Raw genomic sequence first — 9,757 nt, forward strand, 5'->3', positions numbered from 1 at the left:
GCTTCAGCTAGGTTGGCCTGCCTCTCCTGTGGGTGGCAACTGGTAGGGATTGATGGGGCCCTTCTCCATAGGAGTTGCTTCCCTGAATGAGAGCCACCAGGACTAGGATGAAGGCAGGACCGATGAAATGAGGAGGTGAGAGTGGGCTATTGCAAATACTCCAGACTTCTTGTGCTTATGTCCCTACTTTGGCCATTGCTCTGCATTTGTTGCTGGTGTTGCTGAGGAAGGTGGGTCACTCCTACACAATCACTTGTTCCCTCAGCATTGGATGTGGGGGCTAGGGTGGATGCTGATCTGGTGGTCTGGGGGCCATTGCTATTCCTAAGGCTTTGGTGTGCAGGGTCCTGCACTGTCTCTATCAAGGAAGATGATGGTCAAGGTGGTGCTGATGGTTTGACTTACCTGGCACCTGCTGCCTCCCATCTCTCCCACAGGGTGCCTTATTGCTTCAGCTATGCTGGCTTGCCTGCCTCCTTTATTGCAATTTACATGATAAATATATCTAATTACAGTTTATATACCAGCATCTCTTGCAGAGGATGTAAAGGTAGAACAATTCTACAAAAACCACCAATAAAACCTTTAAAATTAAATCAACTATTAGAAAGGTTCCCAGTTTCATATATGCTCCTCTTTTTCTTCTCTACTGTATATATGGAAGTGCTCATTTTATTTGGTGTTTGTTAATATTAGAGGCAACCAGGAAGCACAGTGGGGAAGAGCACTGAATTTGAAATCAGGTCTTCCTGGCTTAAAATTCCACCTTCTACTTGTCATGTTGCCCCAGACAAGTCACTTAACCTTTGTCAGTATCATTTCCATCATTTGTAAATTTGTAACATAGGGATAATAATAGTTCTCTCTCTCTCTCTCCCTCTCTCCTTCCTTCCTTCTTTCCTTCCTTTTCTCTCTCTCCCCTCCCCCTCTCATATACTTATCTATCTAGTGCTTTGCAAACCTTAAAGGAACATATACATATTAGTTTTTATTACTTTCAAAACTTTTAAAATGTGAATTTAAAAAGAGAAAACAGAAACAAATTAAATCAGCACACACATTGATGCTCATTTTCTACAATACAAAGGTAGAAATCACTTGGAATCACTAAAAAAATGTCTTGGAAAAGATAGCTCAGAAATAAGGAGTGAAAGACTTCAAAAACTTGTATATTACAGAGATTCCCTACACTTATACATCTTGAATACTTTCTTTGAGAAAAAAAATACAACAGAAGGTATTGAGCATAGCAAGCACAGAGTAACTACCAATAAATGAATCTTACAATATTTTAACAGACAGAAAAGGGCTCATTATTTATGTAATTCTTCAATTAGCTCTCTGAGTATAGTCAAACTACCAACATTTTAAGGACACAATCAATACAAATTTGGAAAAAATAATAAAATTGTATTGTGGGAAATTGAAATAAATTTAAAGTTACTGATGGTAAAAATGGGAAATACATGAAGGAAATAACATACTGGTTATAATAATTTTATACAAAAGTTTAACCAATGTGAAAAAATTACCCTAATGAGGAAGCAAGGTCAAAATGATGAAAATCAATATATAAGAATAAAGTAAAAGAAAAATTTGTGCTGGGAAACTGAAATAATTCCGATCTGACCTATATAAAGAAGTTCCTAATGGCAAAAATGGTAAATGCATAGAGGAAATGACATACATTAATAGTAATACTTTCATACTAAAGTTTAAGCAATGTAAATAAATTGTCTAAATTAAAAGTTGAAGAATCTAAATAGTGCCTTAGCTACCATATACTAACCAAGTAGAAAGGAGGACATGTCAACAAAGGACAATATCAGTTTAATATAAATGCAAATTTATTTATGAAATCTTACAGAGCAGAAATGTTGAAGATTATGAGCAGAGTTGTCTCATAAAACAGAGAGGAACAATGGCAGATGAAATCCATTTTTTCAAAAAGCTTGAAGAGGGACCTAATTAAGCAAAGGTCATTCCAAGGGCCCTTCAGGTTAAACAGAGGAAAGATGAGACAGACCTTGGGTTTTTTGTTTTTGTTTTTGTTTTTGGTGAGGCAATTGGGGTTAAGTGACTTGCCCAGGGTCACACAGCTAGTAAGTGTTAAGTGTCTGAGGCTGGATTTGAACTCAGGTCCTGCTGACTCCAGGGCTGGTGCTCTATCCACTGTGCCACCTAGCTGTGCCCAACAGACCTTGTTTTTAAAAAGTCTTTTCGTCATAAAGTACAAGGAAACCATCATATTTAAACTCTAACATGAATCCCAGATGTGCTCATATTACAGATAGAAATGACACTAATGAAATGGACAGTGGGAAGAGCAGACAGACTGTACCTGGTTTACATGGAAGTTATCCATGATGAAAGTGACATGATTTTGAGGGTATTGAGAGACCGATTTTCAAACTGGCTGAAGGAAGGACATATACCAAAGGAATAGGGAAAATAAAGTCCCAGAACAACCATGGCTAGCAACCTATATGCCTACTTTCACACTTAGACAGAATTTTTAAAAATGATAATAAACTATACATGCATCAAGAAACATTTTGCCATGAGGATTATAGGAGGTAACATATAGGCTTCCACAAGCAATATTTTCAAGTAAGCCACATCGTTACCATGATTAAATTCATTGCAGGATATACAGTATGCATGTTTCCACTTTTATTATTTGTTAACCATAAAAGACCACATGAATTGGTAGAGGAAAAGGTCACCTTAAAGGTCTTATCCCACCATAGTGATTAATCTAAGTACCTTAAACAAGGGACTTGAAAGATAGGAGTTGATAAATCAGTCAATCAACTCTACTATAAGCATTGTTCTACATACTGGGGAAATAAATAAATTGAATGAAACAATCCCAGTATTCAATGAGTTTCCATGAGAGGGACCTTTATTTGATGACCTTTTGATTATTAATATCAAGCAAACCATTAAATAAGTAACAGTATGTTTGCTGAAGGTAAACATTGTCATCAAAGTGTTTTAGGGCAGAGTCCAAACACAGTAAGGATGAGAGGCTTCAAATATTTTGTGACTGTTTACAGATGGCATTGTTCTGATAGCATTAAGCCCTGGAAACATTTCAGAATCTCTTGAACAAGATCGATAATCACTCTAAAGAGTTTGTCCATGTTATCCACATAGGTCAAAAAAGTGAATGGAAAAAGGTTTATTGTCTCATACACGAATGCCTGTAAATCCATATTTACATACACAAACATGGATGGGTATGTATCTGTGTAAAATCCATCTAAAAGATGGCTGTCTATTTCAGGAAAAATCTTAAAGTAATTAAAAGAAATTTGCATTTTCCTAAAGGCAATCTGGCTCCTTCTTTTCTTGTTTAAAGCAAGGCTAAACTCATTTGGGCCCATTCTTCATCTGCAGTATCTGTCTGAGATATATCTATATCTATATTTATACACACATATACACAATTATATATGCAAACAATTGAAATCAATTCCTATAATAAGAGACAGAAATGTCTTAAAGTACCTTAGGAAAAAATGAACTTGTTAGCCAAATGGAAAAATAATGCATCCCAAGGGAATACCAGTTTAAAATATAAACTTATCTGTAAAATATTTCGGAGAAAAATTATGACTTGTATTTGTATCCTAAGCATGTAGCACAGAACCTGAACATAATAAGTGTTTAATAAATGCTTTTGAATAGATTTATTCCTTGATATGATAACCAAATAAAAAAGAGAAGTAAAATTAGGTTGGAGAGAGATCCAACTAAACCAAGCCTTCTTGAGACCTTTTAAGAATGCAACTAGAAACAGAAAAAACAAAACAAAACAAAACAAAAAAGAAAATGACAAAAAAATCTGCAAAGATTTTTATAACCAACTTTTCTCACCATCAAAGATTCTAACTTTACCATCTCTATACTTATTAAAAGAGGTTGAAATGGTACTAAGGGGAACAAAAGAAGCACAAGTAGCCAAATTATTCTAAGTGTGTATAAAGGAGAGATGTGCTGGAGGGGACATGATATTGAGGTCTTTGAGGGGTCAGATTTTTGACAAAGGAGAAGAAAGTAAATTTGTGAAAAGAATCTCAGGCATTTTATCCCCCTCCCCCAAGAAGTAAATGAGGGAAAATCAATAAATATTGCCCTTTATACCTTCTTCTTCACCTATGTAAATAATTATAAGAATAGATAAAGATATCCAGGGCATTGCTCATGAGGATATTAGCAGAAAACAATAAGACTTACAGAAGGAATAGGATGGTGATTTCATTTTTATTATTTTATACCTTAGTGAAAGATTTATGGAGCACAACATTTTATTGTTTATTTTTTAAAAAAATAAAATAGCATTTTACTCACTAGAACAAAAAGAAATTTACATGATAATTTTATTGTATATTTGAAAGGAACAGCAAGTTATGCATAGTAGTTTTATGTACAATCATCATTTTTTATTGTGTTATGTTATGGAAGTGATTGTTTTATTCTGCAAATAAAATTTTTAATTAATTATTTTTCAACATTCCCTTCCCAAATTTATTTATTCATTTAAAGTTTTGAGTTCCAAATTCTATCCCTTGCTCATTCCCTCCTTCCCTACCCTCCCCCTTCCTTGAGGCTACAAGCAATCAGATATAGGTTATACATGTGCAATTATGTAAAACATTACCATATTAGTCATTTTATACAAAAAGACTCAAGTAAAAAAAAAAAAAGAAAAGAAGGCACAAAACAGCATGCTTCAGTTTGTGCTCAATCAACATCAGTTCTTTCTCCTGAGGTGGATAGTATGCTTCATCAGTAGTCCTTTGGGATTGTAATTTTTTTAATAGCATTTTATTCACTAGAACAAAGCACCTCCTTAAAAGTTTTCTCCCAATTAGAGATCTCACCTCCATACATGAACATTTTTCAGGTATCCTAAGCAGGAACACTAGATAATATAAATAATAATAGTTCTCATTATCTAGTGCTTTAAGACTGGCAAAGTGCTTTATGTTTTACACTCTGGTTATTTACTTTGGGGGAGGCATAAAACATGTATACACACACACACACACATACATGTTTGATGAAGTTACTTACAACTGTAATAAATGAGATCCAGTGAAGTGAAAGTTGAAGAACACTCTATAGATAATTTAACAGTAACAACAATAATAATACCTAGCATTTATGTAGCACCTTAAAGTTTCCTAAGTACTCATATATGGATTATCTCATTTGACAGGGAAGTGTTGCCGAAGTTTCTATTTCCAGATGGCATTGTGCTAGTCACATTAAGCCCTAGAACAGTGCAGTCTCTTGGAAGAGGGGTTTGTTTTTTTTTAACTAAAATTTGACCTAACGATTCACACATAAGGGCCCAAGTATATAAAGCATATCTGTTATTTTGTTTATTACAAGCAATTAGATGGAAAATCTATAAAGCTTATGCTCATATGAGGCAGCTAGGGTGGTATAATGGATAGAAGTCTTAGAATCAGGAAGACAGTTCAAATACTGCCTCCGATACTTACTAGATGTCTGACTTTGAAAAGGTAGCTTAACATTTTTCTGTCTCAGTTTTCTCATCTGTAAAATGGAGATATTAATAGCACCTACCTTCTAAGGTTATTGTTTGACTCAAATGTGATAATTTTTCTAAAGCACTTTGTAAACCCTAAAGCCTATATAAAGGCTTGTTTTTAGATGCTAGTTTTTGTTGTTGTTAAATCATACCCAGAATCAAATAAGAAAGAGAACAATATGGATTATCTTTAGTTATCAAAATGATCCTTTAATAACCCTTCCCCCATTTTATCCCTGAAAAAGAAGGCTTATCTTTTTTTTTTTTTTTTTTGGTGAGGCAATCAGGGTTAAGTGACTTGCCCAGGGTCACACAGCTAGTAAGTATCAAGTGTCTGAGGTCAGATTTGAACTCAGGTCTTCCTGAAGCCAGGGCTGGTGCTCTATCTACTGTGCCACCTAGCTGCTCAGGCTTATCTTCTTAATACCAAAATTCTACTAGAGTTGTGTGATTGTGGGTTATGGAACATTACATTTCCAAAGAAGTACAAATTATTTTTCCTCATGAGGTGCCAGAACTGAATATGGTGTGTCTGAGCAGTCTACAACATATAACAAATGAGGAGTTACAAATTTGAGCTAGAATAAAGAATGGCATTTAAGAAATGGATAAGCTATCTTCAATATGTCAGGAGAAAGCAAGAAAAAACCCTCCTTGACCCACCCTCCCCCACCTAAACACACCAGTAATTTGGATAAACCCTTGTGTTGAATTTATGGAAGGCTATAGACAAAAATCATGCCAGGAGAGCAGTCATGTATGGGTGGTTTGGGATTCCTGGAGAGAGCATTCACATCAATGATATCAGAAATACACCGGAGTTGAATATTGAGTAGGAGGTTTATATTATGACTTGGTTAATGTAAGATGCTTTACATGGATATATCACAGGTTAGATCACTCCTCCCTCAAAACGTAACTATATAGCCTCATAGTAAGAAAGGACATCCTGTCTTGCAATATCATCTCCATAAATGGGAGCGACTGTACCTCATTCATTTGAAATCATTTAGCACAGTGCTTGGCACATAGTATTCAATACCTGACAGATAGATTGACCATTTAGAAAGATAAGAAAAAGAACTTAAAGTGATTGAAACAGCAGCTATTGCAAAATCAGGAATGGATTCACTTGGGAAGCATGAATTACCCTATTGATGTTAAAGGCAGAGTAAAATGTTATAAATCACCTTGAACTTCATTTCCCCTCTTATAGAATGAAGGATTGGTTGTCAAAAACCAGAATGCCTTGTTTGGGTTTATGCAGATGGGAAAAGAAAATGTCCTGCCTAATTTAGGGAAGCAGGGCTCCTCTATAGCTGTCCTTCCCTCTAATCACAAAAGTATGCATAAGGCTCTGAGATAGAGAAGGGCTGAGGAAAAAAGATTTGAAGTCAAAAGAAAGTTGTAGTTTTCTACCCTGCTGGATCATCCCTCCATTTTGTTCTTTCTCTAATGACATGTTGTTGACCAGATTTGGTCCCGGGGAAGGGAATAAGCATTTCTGTAGCACTTGCTGCAAGCCAGTTACTGTGCTAGTGCTTTACAAACACTTCATTTCCTCCTCACAACGACCCTTCATGGGATCCACATTATCCTCATTTCATAGTTTAGGCAAACGGAAGATTAAATGACATTTCCAGGGTCACACAGTCAGTGTCTGAGTCAGGATTTGACCTTGGGTCTTCCTAATTGCAGGTCCACCACTCTATCCACCATATTACCTTGCTGCCTTTGAACACCATCCTGGTGAAATTTAAGCTTTGGAAGGTTCTACCAAGCTGGAAAGGATTTGTGAATGGACCGAGTTTTTGAGGATCAGAAGAGCTTAGTTTTGGTTTTGGTTTTTGGTTTTTGGTGTTTGGTTGTTTCATGGATACAGGAGTTGTCTTTAACAAGATCCTCAATGCTTGAGCAAATGACACCAAATGTTCTTCTTGTATCCCGCCTCCTAATCCCCCAAATAATGTGAACAACAGTTGGTAGACCCATGGAAGGTGATCAAAACACTCAATTAATACGGATTCATAATTTCACTACTAGAATACTAGATCACAAATAATTTAGTGACAAGATTTTCACAACACATTGGCTTTATTTGTTTGCTTTTTGAACAAATCTAGTTTAAACACAATTTCTATTCATTTATGCCTGATCTGAAAAGCTCAGGTAAACATTTTTTCTTTCTACCTCACCCCATTATTTGAACAATTTTTGTTGTTAGTCCAAACATCATTTGAAATGAGGTAGGTAATTTCTATGTATTCCCACCTTAGTCCTTTTGGATGATTGGCTAAGAATTGTGTCACTTTGAAAAATAGTCCAAATGGAGCTGGAGATACATATCCAGAAGGTGTGGGTCAACTCTAGACAAGGAGTTTCAGTTGGCTATTTTCTCAATCTCATCCAAATCATCGGTGTCCAATCTCTCTATCTTCTTATTGAAATGTTCTTGGATTCTGTTGAGAATCTTCATGCTGTGCTTGCTGTCCACCACATTCACAGCCAGGTCTCGCTTGCCAAAGTGCCCTGTGCGCCCAGTCTGATGGAGGTAGGTCTTATTGTCTGGATGCCCATCCTTGTCCACTGGCAGGTCAAAGTTGATAACCACAGACATCTGTTCCACTTCAATACCACAAGCACACACATTGGTAGCCACCAACACTTTCTCCTTGCCCTCCTGGAAACTCTCAATCACAGCAGCTCTTTGTTCCAACATCATCTCGCCACTCAGGAGCGCCACCTGGTGGCCTTCTTTGGATAGTTCAGCTGCCAGCCAACCAGCTGTTTTGTGGGTGTGACAGAAGATCATGGCTTGTGCAATGGTGATGGCCCCATAGAGATTAGAGAGGGCCTGGAACTTCTCATCCCAGTTATTGCACAAAATGTAATACTGCTTAATGTTATCTAAAGTTTCCTATTCTCACTTCAGTTTGATGATGTTGGGGTCTGGGACAACTTTCTGAGCAAACCTCCACACAGAATCTTCAAAGGTGGCAGAGAAAAGCAGCATCTGACAAATCCTTAGGCAGCATCCTCTGGATGTGGATGCTCTGATCCTGATGGCCTTGGGTATCAATCATCACATCAGCTTCGTCCAAAACAAACACCTTGATCTTTTTGGAATAAATGAATTTCAGCTTGGAGCACCAATCCAGAATGGTGCCAGGAGTGCCAATTACAATCTTCTCACTGATCTTCTGACCTCTTTCCAACTTGTTGCCTCGAACATCATAGGCCAGCTTAAGTTCTGGATAAAATTTGACCATCTGTTCAATCACCTTTCCTGTCTGAAGAGCCAATTCATAAGTGGGTGAGAGGCACAAACCCTGGGGGTATCTGTTCAGTGGTTCCACTTGGCTGAACATAGCCAGGAAGAAGGCCGCTGTTTTACCAGTACCAGACTGAGACTGGGCGATCAGGTTTTGTGGGGGTTCAGCAAGCATCATGGGTAGTGCACTCTCTTGTATCTTAGATGGCAGGTTAAAGCCCATAGCATAGACCCCTTGCAGAAGCTGTGGTTTCAGCTGAAGCTCTTCAAAAGACTTCACTGAATAGAGGGGGGGAATTCAGGTCCCGCTGTAGGACCTCCAATTGATTGGTGTTGTTCACAAGGTTGCTTCTCATCAGCTTGTTGAGCAATGACTGAACAGCTCTGTCTTCTGAAGATTCAGCCAGAGAATCTAGTGTTTCTGCTCTACTGTCATGCTCCTCAGAAGCCAAAGAAGTCATTGTGTCAAGCACCCTGGTGGCCATTTTACTAGTGATTCTTTTGCCCTGGAGAAAGTGTTTGGAGTAGATCCTGCTGAAGCTGCCTTCTTCAACCAGAATGTGCTCAGTCTGAGTTCCCTCCGGCTTATATAGGCTATGGAAGTAGATTGGAGAGGGGAGTTCTCACCTGGTCACAACACTCCTATTGTCAGCCTGCTTGACACCTCAGCTAGTTAAGGACTAGAAATCCTAAACACAAAGACCCCTTATCAGTTCTGGGGCTCTTTCTCTCCTTTGTGAGGATTGATCAGAAAAAGTATTTCAAATTCTCTAGAATCTGAAAAACCAGGTAAGAGGGGACATCTTCAGGTGTTGGTTCCAAACTCATTAGCACCTCATTGTTGTCTCCACATCAATCACGCCCCATCTATTTCTAGATCCATTACTATCCTGCTAGGCTTTGTACTGGGCTCTCCCTGG

General features: G+C 37.5%; 1 pseudogene; it reads right to left on the reverse strand.

Annotated features, from left to right (window-relative positions):
* Window positions 1-7,925: 7,925 nt before the first annotated feature.
* Window positions 7,926-9,223, reverse strand: LOC122735772 (annotated as a pseudogene).
* Window positions 9,224-9,757: the final 534 nt, after the last annotated feature.

This window comes from Dromiciops gliroides, chromosome 1 (assembly GCF_019393635.1).
Source record: "Dromiciops gliroides isolate mDroGli1 chromosome 1, mDroGli1.pri, whole genome shotgun sequence".
NCBI classification, from domain to species: Eukaryota; Metazoa; Chordata; class Mammalia; order Microbiotheria; family Microbiotheriidae; genus Dromiciops; species Dromiciops gliroides.